We start from the raw sequence: 19,179 nt of genomic DNA, 5'->3' as shown, positions 1-19,179 counted from the left end.
CCCTTTTGCAAACAAGCCTAAAAGTAACCCCCAAAAAGAAAAAAAAAACATGCATACATGTATAAAGTGTTACTATTAAACACAATGCTATCTCTAGGGGGGGGAATTAACTGCATAGATTAAAAAAGAAAAACAAAAAACCATGTGCAACATCTTAAGCCAGTAAAGCACCAAAATAAAAAAAATTTAAAAACCCACCAAAAATCACTTTTCATAATTATTAACATAGAAGCACAAAATATCGACCAAAAGTCAGGAAGCAATTACCTGGACAGATACAATGTCCACTGTTGAAAGAATTTTTCTTCAATTTAAATGTCTTTTCTCATCTCTAAAGAAACCTTAAAGTGCTAACTTTACTTATATAAAGCAGGCAAATTCTTCAAGTAATTTGCTATGCCAATTTTTATCAGCCTAAACAAGGAACTAAAAATAGCAAGTGAAGTGAAAAGGGCAGAACACCGGACCGGTTCCAAACAGGTAGACACCCCGGAGAACGTCACCTACCATCCCGCCTTTCTTCACTGCACTGCACAAGCTAACAGATTAAGTATCTGTTTTCTTACATTAACTCCCTAGGATTTGCTAAGGTTTTTGCAAGTCACTAGGTAACACATACAGTCCTAAGGAAATAATGTCACTTAAAAAGCAGCACTGGACACTAATTAAAGCGAGCTTGTGTGTGTCTACTGCCTTAAACTAAAAGTGAGGCATTGCTTACAAACTGTGATGAGCCGCCCTCCACCGGCCAGCTCACTACTCCTGCCCCTCGGCTGCTTTCTCAAGGAAGTATACATTAACCAGACGGCGATTGAGGTGCTTGCTGTAATCCTTTTCCTTTCTGAAAGACCGATCACAGAAAATACAAACAAACTCTCCCTCGGTTATTTTAACTGCCAACCCCCCTTCCCACTTTTTGAACTTGCTTCTTGTGGCACTGTCAGAGCCCCATGCAGCCCAGAATCATCACTTCCCTTGGATATATTATCACTCAGGTCACTTCCATCATGGATGTGGATGCCTTCGTCTTCATCAATGTCCAGTGACTCGTTTTCAGCCAAAGTGATAGGACGAGAGGCCATTACGGTTGGTGATGGGACAGGAGGCAATGGTGACACTGGTTCGGGTGCTGAGGCGTTCACAGGGACACTGTCTGGGTTCTGCTCAGTGTCCACTTACATTTCACAAAGCCCAGCTGAACCAGTCTGACACTTAGCATGTAACGTTTCACCACCTGACCCATTTGAGTTTTTTTCTGAGGATAAGACACTGGTAGATTCCTTGGGAGCAGCATGCATAGCTAGACTCTTGCCAGCTTCCTCTGTTCCCACTTTCTTGAGAGGGGCCATTTTATTTCCTTCCCCATCAGAGCCAATTTCTTGGTCCTTACGTGTCTTGTCTCTTCTTGAGTTTCCCTTTGGAAGATCCTGTGCGGGCCTGCTTCCCTTCAGAAGCTGGTTATCTCTAACAGGCACTAAGCCAACTTCAATAAGGACTTGCTCCTGCTGCACCACCTCACTCCACATGCCCGACTTCTCCTTGGTACTCTCTTTTCGGGGAGAAGACCTTTTGATGACTGGTTTCACTTGAAGAGGTGGCTCCATGACAGCAGGAGGCTCTTTCTGAACAGATCCCATGTGAGGAGGCCTTGTCTGAGCAACATCCACCTGAGCATGGTTCAAAGGACAAAGCAGCCTCCTCTGACAATGTCCCCGCTGAGACTCCATGGGAGGAGGCGGCTCCATCTGATCAGGCTCCATGGGAGGAGGAGGCTCCATCTGATCAGGGTCCATGGGAGGAGGCTGTTCCATCTGAGTAAGCTCCATGGGAAGAGGCTGCTCCATCCCTGGAGGCTCCGTGGGATGAGGCGGCTCCCTCTGAGCAGGCTCCAGGGGAGGAGGCGGCTCCCTCAGAGGAGGCTCCAGGGGAGAAGGCAGCTCCATCTGAGCAGACCCAGTCTGAGCAATATCCATGGGAAAAGGAAGCCCGGGCTGAGTAGAGCCTGTAGGGGTGACCACCACCCGAGTGAGCGCAGGACCAGAAGAGACCTCCCCTTGAGCCAGCTCCATGGAAGGAGGCTCTGCCAGAGCCGTCTCCTTCTGCGTCTCCTGAGCAGGTCTGCTGCCCTTCTCACTTGATTTACCTGTTTGAGGTTTCTTCTTTGCACCTTTTTAATGGAAGTATTTTGCTTTTTATTGTCCCCCTTAGTCTCCTCCGTCTTGCTGTTACCCTTTGGCACCTTGGTACTATTTTTGGATTTGCTTTCCATCTTTTATTTTCTTTTTTGTCACTGGTTCCTCGTTCACAGGATCATCTGACGGATGGGCTTCAGGATCCACCTTTCTTTTGTTCTTCTTGGCTTTACTGACTTTTTCTTTATTATTTCCTGTATGTACATCTATGTGTTTCGTCTCTGCTGCCTTAGTCTCCGTCTCGGATTTCCGAGTTCTGGTAGTTACCTGGACCACTGAGGCATTGCCACAAGACTTCTTCTCTTTTTTTTTTGTGATATATATTTTTTATTTTACAATACCATTCAGTTCTACATATCAGCCATGGGTTCCCCTATTCTCCCCCCTCCCACGCCCTCCCCTTACCCTCAGCCCACCCTCCATTCCCACCTCCTCCAGGACAAGTCCTCCCCCGAGGACTGTGATCAACTTGGTAGACTCAGTCCAGGGAGGTCCAGTCCCTTCCTCCCAGACTAAGCCAAGTGTCCCTGCATAAGTTCCTGGTTTCAAACAGCCAACTCATGGAATGAGCACAGGACTTGGTCCCACTGCCTAGATGCCTCCCAAACTGATCAAGCCAATCAACTGTCTCACCTATTCAGAGGGCCTGATCCAGCTGGGAGCCCCTCAGCCTTTGGTTCATAGTTCATGTGTTTCCATTCATTTGGCTATTTTTTTTCAATAATTGAGTAAAACTGAAATTGATTATATGCCACAGTCATCCTAGGGACCTCCATGCTATATATATAGCCTCTATGGTTCTATGGGTTGTGGTCTGATTGTTCATTTTATATCTAGAATCCACCAATGAGTGAGTACATACCATAACTGTCTTTCTGGGTTTGGGTTACCTCACTCAGGATGATTTTTTCTAGTTCCATCCATTTGCCTGCAAATTTCATGCTTTCATTGTTTTTCTCTGCTGAGTAGTACTCCATTGTGTATATGTACCACATTTTTTTCATCCATTCTTCCGTTGATGGGCATCTAGGTTGTTTCCAGGTTCTGGCTATTACAAATAGGGCTGCTATGAACATAGCTGAGCATGTATCTTTATGGTATGTATCAGCATTCTTTGGGTATATGCCCAAGAGTGGGATGGCTGGGTCTTGAGGTAGTTCGATTCCTAATTTTCTGAGAAACCGCCATACTGATTTCCACAGTGGTTGTACAAGTTTACATTCCCACCAACAGTGGAGGAGTGTTCCCTTTGCTCCACATCCTCTCCAACATTGGTTGTCATTGGTGTTTTTGATCTTAGCCATTCTAACAGGTGTAAGGTGGTATCTCAGAGTCGTTTTGATTTGCATTTCTCTGATGATTAAGGATGTTGAGCATTTCTTTAAATGTCTTTCAGCCATTTGTAGTTCTTGATTTGTGAATTCTCTGTTTAGCTCTTTAGCCCATTTTTTAATTGGACTGTTCAGTGCTTTGATGTCTAGTTTCTTGAGTTCTTTATATATTGTGGAGATCAATCCTCTGTCAGATGTGGGGTTGGTGAAGATCTTTTCCCAATCTGTTGGGTGTCTTTTTGTCTTATTGACTGTGTCTTTTGCCCTGCAAAAGCTTCTCAGTTTTGAGAGGTCCCATTTATTAATGGTTGTGCTCAGGGTTTGTGCTGTCGGTGTTTTATTTAGGAAATGGTCTCCAGTGCCAATGCGTTCAAGAGTGCTTCCTATCTTCTTTTCTATTAAGTTTAGTGTAACTGGATTTATGTTTAGGTCTTTGATGCACTTGGACTTGAGTTTTGTGCATGGTGACAGATATGGATCTATTTGTAATCTTTTACATATTGACATCCAGTTACGCCAGCACCATTTGTTGAAGATACTTTCTTTGTTCCATTGTATAGTTTTGGCTCCTTTGTCAAAAACCAGGTGTTCATATGTGCATGGATTAATGTCAGGGTCTTCAATTCGATTCCATTGGTCCGTATGTCGGTTTTTATACCAGTACCAAGCTGTTTTTATTACTATAGCTCTATAGTAGAGTTTGAGGTCCGGGATGGTGATGCCTCCAAGGGTTGCTTTATCGTATAGGATTCTTTTAGCTATCCTGGGTCTTTTGTTTTTCCATATAAAGTTGAGTATTTTTCTTTCCAAGTCTGTGAAGAATTGTGTTGGGATTTTGATGGGGATTGCATTGAATCTGTAGATTGCTTTTGGTAAGATTGCCATTTTTACTATGTTAATCCTGCCTATCCATGAGCATGGGAGATCCTTCCATTTTCTGATATCTTCTTCAATTTCTTTCTTTAGAGATTTAAAGTTCTTATCAAAAAGGTCTTTCACTTGTTTAGTTAGTGTTATCCCAAGGTATTTTATATTATTTGTGGCTATTGTAAAGGGTGATGTTTCTCTGACTTCTTTCTCAGCCCTTTTATCATTTGTGTATAGGAGGGCTACTGATTTTTTTGAGTTGATCTTGTATCCTGCCACTTTACTGAAGGAGTTTATCAGCTGTAGAAGTTCCCTGGTAGAGTTTTTGGGGTCACTTATGTATACTATCATATCATCTGCAAATAGTGAAAGTTTGACTTCTTCCTTGCCAATTTGTATCCCTTTGATCTCCTTTTGTTGTCTTATTGCTCTAGCTAGAACTTCTAGTACTATATTGAATAAATATGGGGAGAGTGGACAGCCTTGTCTTGTTCCTGAATTTAATGGTATCGCTTTGAGTTTCTCTCCATTTAATTTGATGTTTGCTGTTGGCTTGCTATAAATTGCTTTTATTATGTTTAGAAATGTTCCTTGTATTCCTATTCTTTCTAAGACCTTTATCATGAAGGGGTGTTGGATTTTGTCAAAGGCTTTTTCAGCATCAAGACTTCTTCTCTTTTAAAACATCCTTTTTCTCTAGATATTAGCATAGCTACACCAGCTTGTTTCTTAGGTCCATTTGCTTGGAAAGCCTTTTCCCAGCCCTTTACTCAGAGGTAGTGTCTGTCTTTGAAGTTAAGGTGTGTTTCTTGTATGAAGCAGATGGATGGGTTCTGTTTTCTTATCCATTCTGTTAGCCTATGTGTTTTTATAGGTGAGTTGAGACTATTGATATTGATGGATATTAATGACCAGTGATTGTTAATTCCTGTTATTTTTTGTGGTTGTGTTGTGTTGTCCTTCTGTGGTGTATGTTGGTGTGGGATTATGTATTGCTTGATTTTTCATGGATGTGTTTAGCTTCTTTGGGTTGGATTTTCCCTTCTAGTGCTTTCTGTAGGGCTGGGCTTGTGGACAGGTATTGATTAAATCTGGTTTTATCCTGGAATATTTTGTTTACTCCGCCTATGGTGATAGAGAGTTTTGCTGGTTATAATAGTCTGGGTTGGCATCCATGGTCTGCATGAGATTTGTCCATGATCTAGCTTTCATAGTCTCTATTGAGTAGTCTGGTGTTATTCTGATGGGTTTGCCTTTATATGTTACTTGGTCTTTTTCCTTTGCGGCTCTTAATATTTTTTCTTTGTTCTGGTGTTTAGTGTTTTGATTATTATGTGGCGAGGGGACTTTTTTTTGGATCCAGCCTATTTGGTGTTCTGTAAGCTTCTTGTATCTTCATAGGTATTTCTTTCTTTAGGTTAGGAAAGTTTTCTTCTATGATTTTGTTGAATATATTTTCTGTGCCTTTGAGTTGGTATTCTTCTCCTTCTTCTATCCCTATTATTCTTAGGTTTGGTCTTTTCATGGTGTCCCAAATTTCCTGGACGTTTTGTGTTACGACTTTTTTGTCTTTAGTGTTTTCTTTGACTGACGAATCTATTTTCTCAATCGGTTGGTTATGCTTGTTTCTGTAGTTCCTGTTCGTTTAGTCAGGATTTCTATTTCCAGCATTCCCTCAGCATGTGTTTTCTTTATTGTCTCAAATTCATTTTTCAGATCTTGGAATGTTTCTTTCATCTGTTTAATTGCTTTTTCTTGGCTTGATTTGATTTCTTCCCATTTTTTGTTTGGTTTTTTTTCCATTTCTTTAAGGGAGTTTTTTATTTCCTCCTTAATGGAGTTTTTCATTTCCTCTTTAAGGGAAGTTCTTATTTCCTTTTTAAGAGAGTTTTTCATTTCCTCTTTAAGGAAAGTTTTTATTTCCTCTTTAAGGTAGTTTTTCAATACCTCTTCAGGGAAAGTTTTTATTTCCTCTTTGAGGGAATGTTTTATTTCTTCTTCAAGGGCCTCTATCATCTTCTTAAAGTCATTTTTAGGGTTGATTTCTTCCGTTTCTTCTGTCATGGTATGATTAGGTCTTGCAGGTGTAGAATCACTAGGTTCTGATGTTGCCATATAGGTCTTTATGTTGTTGCCTGTATTTTTGCACTGGCGTCTACTCATCTTTTCCTCTGTGCGGTGCAGGTGGTGTCTGTGTCTGAGAGTGCCTCTCTTGTTCTAATTTTTAGTCTTGGTTTAGTAGGGGTTCTTGGTTAAATTGGTGCTATTGGGCTGTTTCTTCAGGGACAGCTGATTTCAGTTGGTGAATTATATACTTATGATTCTGGTGATCTGGTTTAGTGGCTGGGTAGCACCTTCTTCTGTGTTCCCAGGTCACGTTTTGTTCATTTTTCAACTCCTCAGCTGATCTTGTTTCTTCAGACTTCAAACTGTAGGCATCTGAATCCTCTCCCAGATGGGTTTCAGCTGAGCAGGGTAGTCTCACCAACACCTCCAAGTTGTTGGGATTCATAGGATCAGCAGTTGGGCCCTGGGTTGTCCCCAGAGGGAGTGCCCAGACTCGCCCTGGTTCTGACCCATGCAGATAGCCTCTTCCCCAGGTGTTGGGGCTAGGGGCATCCGCATTCCAAGCTGTGTCTGCTTGTCTCCGTCCCCGGGCCTGTCCACCCCTGCAGCCCGCCGCCTCAGGCCCACCTGCGTCCGCCTGTCTCCGCCGCTGGGCCTGTATGTCCCTGTCAGCTGCCGCTGTGTCTGTCTGCCTCTGCGGGCTGCTAACAGGCCTGTATGTCTCTGCCGGCTGCCACTGCCGGCCTACCTACCTCTGCTTGTCACTGCTGCCGGGCCCATCCACCTCCTTGGGCCGCCACCGGGGCTGTATGTGTCTGCCGGCCACTGCCACCAGGCCTTCCACCTCCGCAGGTAGCCGCCGCCACCGCTGCTGCTGCCGCGGACCCACCTGCGTCAGCCTGTCTCCGACACGTGACCTGTCTACTTCTGTGGGCCGCCGCCGGGCTGAATGTCTCTGTCAACTGCCACTGGGCCTGTCCACCTCTGTCTGCTTATCTCTGCTGCCAGGCCTGTCCACCTCTGTGGGCCCCCACTGGGCCTGAATGTCTATGCTGGCTGCTGCCGGGCCTGAATGTCCCTGTCAGCGGCTGCCACCAGGCCTGTCTACCTCTGCGGGCAGCTGCCACAGGCCTACCTGCATCTGCTTGTTTCTGGCATCTTGAATCCTCGGCTTTTCTTTTTGAGACCTCACTCTTCTTTTATTAAATATATTTTTTTTCATATAATATATTCTGATTATAGGCTCCCCTCCCTCTTTTCTTCCCCACCTATACTTTCATCTTGATTCTTCCCTTTTCTATCCCTCAGTAGAAAACAAACCATCTCTTAAGGAACAATAATAGAATAACGTAAAATGTAATAAAATAAAGCAAAAACATAAGAATTGTAAAATACAAACAGAAAGAAAAGAGCTCAAGGAAAGACACAAGAAACAGATACAAATGCAGAGGCCAACCCTTCAGCATACTCAGGAATCCTATAAAAACAGAAAACCATAAGACATAATACATATTCTAAGGACTTGTAGGGTTGAAAAGGGGTGGAAGAAAAAAATGATAAAAATTGTAAAAAAGGAAGAACAAAAGAAAAATCCCTGACATGACATTATGTGGCAAGGAACCTCCAAAAGTGATGTTGAGTTGGTTTTTCTGTTCATGTAGTGCTAAGCATGAAGCCTACTCTTAAGAGTAGTTTTTTTCCCCAGTGAGATGCCATTGGAGAAAAAAATATTCATTTACAAGAAGTTATCAATTGGATATTGCTTCTGGATTAGGAATAAGGACATATGTCCTCTTCTTCTTTTAGCTCTAGAACTCAATCTGGTACAGACCTGGGCAGGCCCTGTGCATCCTGCCTCCAACTCTGTAAGATCATATGTGGTGATATGTTGCATATAAAGGAAAACTTGCCTGAAATCAGAGGGCGGAGCTACCATAGAAGTCAGGAAGTGGAGACACACATCTTTAATCCTAGCACTTGGGAGGCAGAGGAAGAGATCCACCTCTCCCTATCTTTTCATTCTTTCCTCCAGTTGCTTTGGCTTTAGGGCACACTCTGTTAACTAGTGACCCACCTGGCTCCTGAAACTCACAGCCAGGCTTTTGTTTTTCCAGTTGCTGTAAATCCCCTGACACCTCCATAGAGTGTTGGGAATGTTTGCTTAGCAGATTAGTGATTTCTTTAGTTTGTTTGTCCTTGCATGCTATTTCTTTTTCATTGGGAATCTTTGCTTCAGCTGCCAGGCATCTCCAGCTCAGAGCTCTTAAAGCTATACTTCAGACCAGGGATATAAGCGTTAAAACCTCTCAACTAGAAAAATTTTGGAATGAAGCTTCTGTTATTGCACCCTTGATATCACCTGAAAACATTTGGAACCCATACTTATGGATGTGGGGCATCCTTTTAACAAGGAAATGGGAAGTGCAGGAAGGAAAACCCACCCATGTAGCCTTTGTCCCAATACTTTTGGGAATCATAGCATGTGTAAAATCAGGCACTACAGAGGAAGTCCTCTAGTCCTTTAATGACCATTGTGTGGAACAAAAACCCTCCTGAATCTCCTTTACCTCCCCACCACCTTACGAGGGCCATATCACAGATGGGGAGAAGAACACTCCACAGACACAATCCCCTCCAAGAAACCACTCAAGAAATCAGTCCTTAAGGATGATGAAGAACGATGTACTGTTTATCCCTGCAGAGACTTACAAGACACCTGCCCACCCTCTGCTTCCCCATTGCCCCTCATGGATAACTGAGACAACCACCCAGAGCACTGTTCAGCTCAAATTCTCCAGTTATCACCAAAACAATCCTTTAGCATTTCCTGTTAATGTTGGGGCCAATGCAGCCACTCAGCCATTGGTTCCTACCCCTCTACCCAAACTTTACTTGATCCATAAGGCTGCGAATGACTCAGGACCAACTCCTCCTATTTTGAACAAGTACTGTGACAATGGGCAATGCACCTTCCAATTTATTATGACTGATATCATTGGATGAAACTGTGCTCTAGCCAGCTGTTTTTCTTAATTGGTGGGCAGCCTATGATGATCAAGCTGAAGGGCAGGTATACCTAAATATTCAATATAATATGGCTATTTCCCTAGAGATGCTGACCATCAGAGGCCAATATGTTAGTCCTGTAACCCAAGTCCAAATTAGCACGTCTCTGAACTGGCATTTAAAGCCTTGAAATCCTGTACTCCTTGGGCTTTGACTGCATACTTTCATCATCTTATATAGCAGCCTAGAAAACTGTTTACTGACTTCTTAGCCCAAGTCATTGAGGCTGTGAAGGAATGGGTGGATCATGGCCCAACCAGAGAGATGCTCATTAGGCAATTAACATGGGAAAGGCTTAATGCCTTTACCCACAATGCTGTTGTGGCAGTGCATAATGAAGACCTCCATAAATAGGTGATCTCAACCCTCAGAAAGGGCCCATAGCAACCCTCACCACCTTTCTCAATGCACTATTAGCTTCCAAAGACAATAATCGTGGCAATCCTCTCCTAACCCACCTGACTGTTCTTGTTGGGGCTGAGGTCAGAAAGGTCTCCTTTGTAGAGACTATCCTAAAGTTTGTTCCAAGACCAGATGTCCCAAATGCCCAAAAGGTTTTTATTGGGCAGATGATTGTAGAAGCTCTCCCCAGTTGCCTTTAAACTGAAAGAGAGGCACCACTCGGCCCAGCAAGTAAGAGGCAGCAGCCCCTCCAAACCCAGACAGTTCTGTACCCTTCCCATATACCCCCATTCTCCCATCATGGTCTACCTGGATGGTAGACCCACAAAGGTACTGGTGGACACAGAGGCAGAAATCACTGTAATATCTCTTAATAATGCTCAAGCCTTCCCACATTGGAAACTTAAAGATGGTCCAACCATTATCAGGGTAGGAGGGGATAAGCCTTCAAAAATAACCCTTCACTCAGTTCACTGGAAGGACATTGATGGCAATCAGGGGCATTTCTGCCGTATTAGAACTGATATATCCTATACTCTTTGGGGTCACCATCTATTAGAGGAAATGGGGGCTATGCTTACCATAGATGACAAGGCCTTTTGTGAGTATATAGTAACACATGATATGACAGGTCAATTTGATAGAAATTCTAGCTTTCACCCCCAACTCTAAGGGCAACAGCACCCTCCCCACTGCATGCCCAGATATAAATTCTAAGGCCCATACCATTAAATTGGACATCACAGAAGCCTGAGTGGGTAGACCAGTGGCGTATTATAGAACCTAAACTATTAGGGTTGAGAAAGTTAGTTGAAGAGCAATTGTTATTGGACCATATTGAAACTTCCTGCAGGAGATTCAACACTCTCATTTTTGTCATTAAGAAAAAGTCAGGAAAATTTCAACTTCCATAAAACTTAAGAGACATCAACGCACAAGTGTAAAAGATGGGCTCCCCTCAGACAGGGCTACCATACCCAGGTATTATTTCACCAGGGTGGCATATTCTTGTAATAAACATTAAACATTGTTTTTTCTCAATACCATTGGCTCCAGAGGACAGAGAGTGTGTCACATTGACTACCTAGGAGCCCAATGTTCAAAAACCTGCTTCTGTTATCACTGGAAGATGTTACTGCAGGGTATGAAAAACAGTCCAATCATCTGTCAGTTGTATCTTCAACAGGTCTTAGCTAGGGTACCCAGTGAGGTATTAATAATCCACTATATGGATGATATCCTGTTGGCCCACCAAAGTAGACAGAGACTTCAGGAGTTATTACCCTAGCTCCTTGAGGACTTAGGAGCTCTTCACCTCAAGATGGCCCCAGTAAAGATACAATGACTACCACCGTTTGCTTTCTTAGGTTACCAAATTAGCCAACCCATCCAACCCCTCAATGCCTCTATTATAATGCAAGAGTCCTTACTCCCTCACATACCTCCAGAAACTCTATGGCACCATTACTTGGCTCAAACATTTTCTCCCAATTCCCAATGAAGACATGAGACAATTGTTCTCTTTCCTTGAGGGGCATTCCTTCCTCTCTGCAAAAATACAGTTGATGGAGGGAGCCAGGAATCTCTTAAAGAGGGCTAGTGAACTTGTCTATAATGCCTCCCTGAGGAGACATGACCCAAATGCCCCCCCTGATAGCCCTAGTATTTTGGACTAAAGGCTGTGTACTGGGAGCACTGTGGCAATCAGATCCCTTAATCTGGATACATCAATCACTTTCTGAGCTATCCTGTATCACCTTGAAGTTTGATATTGCCTTTGAGATAGGCACTAAAACAAGCACAACTGCTAAGAGAATCATAGGCTGTGAACCAGACAAGATTGTCCTCATCTTCTCCCTCCAAAATACTTAGCCCTTGTGGGCAGACTCTCTTCCCTTCCAGAAAATTATGATGGGTTTTCCAGAGACCTTGGATAACCATTTTTCCCAAGATCAATGTTTGTCTGCCTTGCCACTCCTCGGCCCACCATTAAGCTCATGTGCTAATTCCTTGAAAGTCCCTCTTCCTAAAATGGCTATCGCCTTCACAGATGCCAATAGAATGACCTTTGTCCTAATAATCATAATGCCCGATAGCAAAGAAATTACTCATACCTAACTCAACCCAGGCTCTGTTCAAATAGGAAAACTTCTGGCCGTCCTTAAAGTACTGGAGTTGAGCCAATCAGTGACCATTAACATTTTTTTCAGACAGACAGTACATGACACAGACATGCAAGCTGTTGTCCTTTGCTAAAATATAAAACCTTAGAAATCTCATCTCCACGACTATGAAAGCAATACAAGACATGCTACAGAATAGGAGGCATCTCCAGTATATAACCTATATCCTATCTCATTCGGGGCTACCAGAAATACTTGCTTCAGGTGGTAGGGTTGACAAGCTCTCCATGACAGTAAACCTGCCCCTGTTGGAACAAGCTAGACTGCTCCATCAACAATTTCACCTGTCTCCTCATAACCTGTACAAGCTATTACCTGATTTTTCAGTAGCACAATGCAAACCCATTGCCTGGACTTGCACAATCTGTGTCCCCCTAACATCCCTGAGACCACTAAATTGAGCAGAAGTTAACCCCAGGGACCTAATAGTAAGACAAATTGCTAAACGATCTTATTAACAACAACAACAAAACCCAGAGCCAGATATTGGAGTGAAAACCAAAAGATCAAAGCAATAGGGTGAGCCACAGCCAACCTCACCTTACCGACTCCTCAGCCTCAAAAGAGACTTTTTCCTGTATACTCATGCCTGTATGCCTTTCTATCCTTGCCATCTCACCTCATCTCTCAGCCCAGCTACAACAATCCCTCATTCGGCCCTGCTTCACCACTTCCTGTCTGTCTGTACAGACCTCCAGATGTTTAGATTTAACTAGTGTTAGAATTAAAGGTGTGTGCCACCATGCCAGGCTCTGTTCCCAGTGTGGCCTTTAACTCACAGAGATCCAGATGGACCTTTGCCTCCTGAATTCTAGGGAAAAAGGTGTGTGCTACCATTGCCTGACTTCTATGTTTTTGTAATGTCCTCCACAAGACAAATTATTCTACAAATTTAAGTTCAGCCATATTCAGGTTTTTAGGACACAGGTACAATGCAGCCAGCTCTGTGCAAGCATAGAATAAGAATGACCCCTGGCTCCTTTCACCTTACATTCCTTGATCCTCTTTGAATACTCATAAGCAGCTCCCAACTCTCCACATCCTTCTAGAATTGCACACTCCCCATGGAATGGCCAATTAAAATCTGTTTTTAGAACATTTGAGTGCATTTCTAAGGCATAGGTCCAAATATTTCCACATTACCCAAGTACTGATTCCAAAAGTTTAATAAGTTCATGGTTAGGTTAATAACATTAACTTGAACAATTCTATTCCAATGACCACTTTTCTATGTTACTTTTGTGTCTCATTGTTGTGACAAATATCAGACATGATAAAAGAAAGGAAAGAGTAGATATTTAAACATTATTTTCTCACAGTTTGAGGGTACTGTAACAGCAGAGAGTGTATGGTGTAGGAAGTATGAGGCTTCCAGTCACTCTTTGCCTGTCACCAGGGAGCAGAGAGCTATGAATGATTCTGATCTTCTTCTTCTTTTTTATGCAGTCTGAGTCCAGTGCTCATGGAATTATGCCACCCATATTTATCATAAATCATCCACCTCACTTATCCTAGCCTAAATATTCTCACATACATGTTTAGAAGTCTTTTTGTTCTATGATTTTATATCCTGTCATCTGCCACACATTGCTCATAATCAAAACATTTCCTGACATCTGATCTTGCTTCTGTGCTCAGTTGAATCTGGGTATATTGAGTTTATAACAGTTACTTTCTGTCAGGAACACGCATATCTCTGTTACTTGCAATCCCAGTGGCTTCCAGTTTAAAATTCCTTGCCACATATCTATAGATGTAACTCTATCACCTTCCCCTGTCACTCTACTCTCTGTCCTGTGTGGATTTAATTTCCAGCACATACATAATTTGTCCACTCGAGTTAATGAAATTCATATACTCCTAGAAGGCTACTGCTTACCAAGTTCCCTATAACATCACCACAAGCCATGGCACAAATGTTCTTGTACAACCACACACCCACAAAAGATTAATGTAATAAAAATGATATATTTGGACCACAAATTATCAAGAAGAGGATTAGGAATGGTTAATATTGAATGTTGAGTGAACAGGATCTGAAATCAAGAAATACAGAAGCCTATGGTAATGTCTCAAAGAGGTTAAGATGAGGTTAATTGGGTTGGGAAGAAACATCTGAAATAGAGTAGCATCATTCCTTGGACTGACTTTCCTGACTGCATAACCAGGAGAAAGCTAGGGGAGCATCTGCAGTGCTCTAACTACTCTCCCTGCTCCCTAACTACAAATGCAATGTAGCAAGCAACTTGGGACTCTTGGCCCATGATCTCTCATTGATGATGTGTATTTACTTAAATTAAGAGCCAGTATAAACTTTCCTTCCTTTACTTGCTCATGTTATGTATTTTGTCAGAGAAATGAATCAGGTATGTGACATAGTGGGTGGTAGTGATGGAGATGGAAGATCTAGGTCAGTTGTTCTAAAACATCCTAAAGCTGTGACCCTCTAATACACTTCCCCATGTTGCAGTGACCCCACCCATAAAATTTTCATTACTACTTCATAAGTGCAATTTTCTATTGTTATTATTCATAATGTAAGTATCTGTGTTTTCCAATGATCATAGGCAATCCCTGTGAGTCATTCAAGCCCGAAAAGGGGTTGCAAACCACAGGTTGAGAACTACTGATCTAGATCCACTGAGACAAAGTATTCACACAGTATAACACACTCTCAGAAAGCTTATCTGATAAAGAATAGGGACTAATGTTCCCAGGAAGAAAATCAGGATTTTTTTTTAAGGTCCCGAGGGATGGCTGATAGATTAGAATGGCCCTATGCTTCCACCACAAAGACCATCAGAGCACACTGGAAATGCCTGGGTATTTGTGGCATTTATTCATGACTGGGTAAACAGGAGATGGCTACTGCCTTCTAATAGAGAGAGACGACAGATGGCAATGGCATACTCCGTGAACAGCATTGCCTTCTTTCTCCAAGAAAGCATCCCACAGTACCAGCAGTGCCAAGGTTAAAACATCTTGATCTGCCTTTCAGAGATATGAATACTTAAGTGTCTCCACACAAGAATGTGGTTTCTTTTTTTGTGTTGAGGTGTCTGTTTACTTGCAAACTGTATTTCTCATGGGATTCACTAGGTTTACTGAGGGCACAGGCCTTTATACTGTACTCTTTCTTGCTATTGCTTGTTGGCACAGTCAAATGGGTTCACGACCTGTGGTTTAGAATGTGAAAACATTTAAAGAATGGAATGTTGTAGCTAGAGTTTTCCTGCCTTGCCCTCAGTCAGGACAAATCTTTGTCACCCGCCAGTCCCACAGCTGCTCAGACCCAACCAAGTAAACACAGAGATTTATTTGCTTACAAACTGTATGGCCGTGGCAGGCTTCTTGCTAACTGTTCTTATAGCTTAAATTAATCCATTTCCACAAATCTATACCTTGCCACGTGGCTGGTGGCTTACCGGCATCTTCACATGCTGCTGGTCATGGGGGCGGATGCAGTGTCTCTCCGTCTCCGCCTTCCACTTCCCATAATTCTCCTCTTTCCTTGTCCCACCTACTTCCTGCCTGGCCACTGGCCAATCAGTGTTTTATTTATTGACCAATCAGAGCAATTTGACATACAGACCGTCCCACAGCAGAATGTGTTTAACAGCAAGGAAGGAATAAAACTTAGACACACTCTCAGAAATCCAGTTGATATTTTATATAGAATGAATTGGTGATTACACAGTACTGTGTACAAATGGGCAATTTCTTCAAGGATTCTCCTGGCAGATGTTAAAATGCCAGAGCCCACACTTCAGACCTTTTGCTCAGCCAGGTTGGAAGCACACTGGGCCTTCAACTGACTCTGTACTGTCAAAGAGATCATCTCACAGAGAAACAAAATCACACCAAAGAGTGACATTGTGGCTGTCAAGACACCCATTGGGAACAACTTAGTGCAGTGTTTCTTTATAATGTCCTCCTTTTTAACGGGAAAGTCAGGTGAAAAGTCAAGAGTGGTTTGCCCATAGATGTCTACCAGGTGGTTCAAGGTCATAGTAACAAGCATGAAAAGGCTGCTCACAGCCAAAATTATGGTAGACATCTTGTATCAAAACAGCTGGATCTCAATGAATGGGTCTTCCATACACCTGAGCTTAATGGCCACTGAAGTGAAAATCAGGACTAGGATTTTCATCAAAATGGCCCACGTTATCAGGACTTGTAAATACTGAAATTCAGATTACTTGTTCCAGGTTTCATTGATAGGAGTGTGAACCAACATCCTGGTTACAGCCCCAGAGATGTTAAAGTCCTGAGTGTAATAAGCTTCCCAGAGTCCAATTGACACAAATTGCACAACCTTGTTGTTAAACTCCCACAGGCGCCAGCATTGGCTGTTTGCAAGGATGATTTCCAATACCAAAGCTGATGTACTGCAAATCAGGCCACTGAACTTGAAGATGTACTTCTTCATGTTGGCAAATCTGAAGAAGGCATAAAAGAAGAATAGAGTCAGTGAGAATACAAGGGAAGGCAGGAAAACAGAAGGAGTCATGGCTTAGAGAGCACTGAGATGTCATACCTTGTCCCTGTTGTCACCTAGACATGTTTCAGTGGTCTATGTACAGGATATTGTTCTTCACAGAATAATAATAAAAGTAATATTTGTTGCCTAGGAATTTCAATGCTTAGTACTGATAATTAGAAGAGAGTTTGCAATATCATATATAATGCCATACTTATTCTACCTGTATTTGCAATTTGTAAATATTTAACACCATAAAGAGAAGAAAAAGCAGAGGAATGCTCAAATTTATTGTAAATTCTAAAATATAGTACTATAATATTTCATGACTAGTACAAACCAAAATCATCTATGAAAGAACCAAAGAAAATGAAAATAATTTATATAGTAAACTCATTTATGTAAAAATAATAACACACTTGACATAAATTTGTGTATACATATATGTTTAGAAAAGGAGGTCTAGCCAGGTAAGGGTGGCACATGCCTTTCATCCCAGCACTCGGGAGGCAGAGCCAGGCAGATCTCTGGAAGTTCGAGGCCAGCCTGGGCTACCAAGTGAGTTCCAGAAAAGGCACAAAGCTACACAGAGAAACCCTGTCTCAAAAAAACAAAAAAAGAGGTCTATACATAAATGATACACCTCAGAAATGATAGTGTACAATGCTATTCCTCTTTGTGCATTTTTGGAGAAATATACACTTCTATAAAGAAAGCTATACATATTTTTTAATTGAAACCAGAAAGACTATGCCCGTCAACAGATAGGGCTCAGTGGTAAAGTGATTATCTAACATGCACAAAACCCTGAATTCTTCTTTAGTATCTGTGAACCAAAATTTATGTGTCAAATTGTCCAGAGAGTGAGTCAGAGGAATAGGGGAAATGGATAATTAACACATAAAATCATATAAATCCATAAAAGTGGATATTTCCAATTATAGCCCATCTCTTACTTAAAATTTCATCTTTATATAATTACCTTCATTTCAGTGAAACAAAAAGAAACCTGACATATTTCCTGTGAGCAAATATCTTCTTTCACAGAAAATTTACACTCTGTATTGTAACTTTGAACTACTTTGCACCTTTTCTCAATTCCAATTTTAGGATGAAAATGAGAAAAATTACACACTGAGGGGTAGTACTAGATCATTTAGCATAAAGGAAGGAGGTGAGTTGACCCGTCCAGCAGGCCAGGTTATTCGAGGGTCTCGAGGAGGGACCACCTGGGAATCAATGGGGGGCAAGAGGGAAAGGAGACCAAGTGCGTGAAGAAAGACAGAGTCAGTCTGAGTTTCCTCAAGGTCTCCTTTATTGACTGGGTGCTAGAGCTTATAAACAGGGCTTCAGGTAGGGAGGAGGAGCAGGAGGAGTGAGGAGAGGACAAAGAAAATTCCTAGGGGAGGGTCAGCAGGAGGTCGCTTTGGTCCCAGGCACCTGCAGCTAGCTGATTTAGTACAGGCTCCAAGAAGTTTACTTAATCATACATTCCTAGGTTAGACTAAGAGCCTCCTATTTACACGAGGCTTGATAAATCATGGAAGGTTACACAGGTTCAAGACACCGCTGTCCAGAGTTGGTCCCCAACAGTTCTCCCTCTTTTCTCAAAAATGGACCAAGTCCATGTGATCGGGGTTGCGGAGGTCCGAGAGAGCCTCTGTCTTAGGCTATACAGGGGGACTCCCATGCACAGCAGCATGTCATGTTGAGCCAGTCTCGATGACCTCTGTACGCTGTTGACTCCGGCGTGGGCCCTGTACTATTCCCGTCATTGAGTACTCTCTAGCAAGACCGTGGGGACATTAGGGCTTTAGGACACTGAATCTGAGTCCTTGATGGGGCTCCTGGCTGGCCTCCTAGGAATCTACTCTGTGATAATGAATCGAGACGTGTCGTGGTAAGGCCAAATCAATCTGATTTTTGATAAACCGAGTCAACCGCTGAAAGGCCCAGGGACCAAAGGTAATGAGAAGGAGAAGAAAAATAATCAGGGGGGCCAGGAGGGTGGGGATCAGGGTAGAAAGCCAAGGGGATTCTTAAAAGCTTCTATATAGAAGGGCAAACCCTGCTCCTAAGAGCAAGAGTCGCATCTTACTGCAGCCCCATAAAGGCTAATAAAGGAAAAACCCACAAGATTACAATTTCCATACAATTTCGTTTTACAAGATCATGGTCTGGGTACAGAGTGATCACAGACGGGTAGTTTGCGTCAACAGGTACATTTTTCCTGAAACCTCAAAGGGTGGGGGTATCAAGGCAGGAGTGGAGTTTACACAAAGGTCACAGTGGTCCTTCCTGGAACATCTGCAACTATCCCAGTCACAGCTGAGCACATCTCTTAACAGAAATCTCTTTACATAGTTATATGGTTGCAGGGGAGATGGAACAATGGCTAAGTCAGATTGCTCTTGGAACTAGATTTTTAGTTTCTCATTTCCTGGTGCTTGAAGTTTTTTCTTTTCCTGAGGCTTGGGGGTGTAAGCCTGAAGGGCTAGGGTCTTTCACTCCCCCATTTTCTTTTTGGCAAATTTTAATCTTAAAATTATGGCATTACATTTGGTACCTCATGGCCTATTTTAGTAACTCAT

General features: G+C 42.5%; 1 pseudogene; it reads right to left on the bottom strand.

Moving 5' to 3' along the window:
- Window positions 1-756: 756 nt before the first annotated feature.
- On the bottom strand, window positions 757-16,165 carry LOC143271105 (RE1-silencing transcription factor pseudogene; annotated as a pseudogene).
- Window positions 16,166-19,179: the final 3,014 nt, after the last annotated feature.

Source organism: Peromyscus maniculatus, chromosome X (assembly GCF_049852395.1).
Source record: "Peromyscus maniculatus bairdii isolate BWxNUB_F1_BW_parent chromosome X, HU_Pman_BW_mat_3.1, whole genome shotgun sequence".
Lineage (NCBI taxonomy): Eukaryota > Metazoa > Chordata > Mammalia > Rodentia > Cricetidae > Peromyscus > Peromyscus maniculatus.
This window is presented reverse-complemented; position numbering and strand designations above follow the sequence as displayed.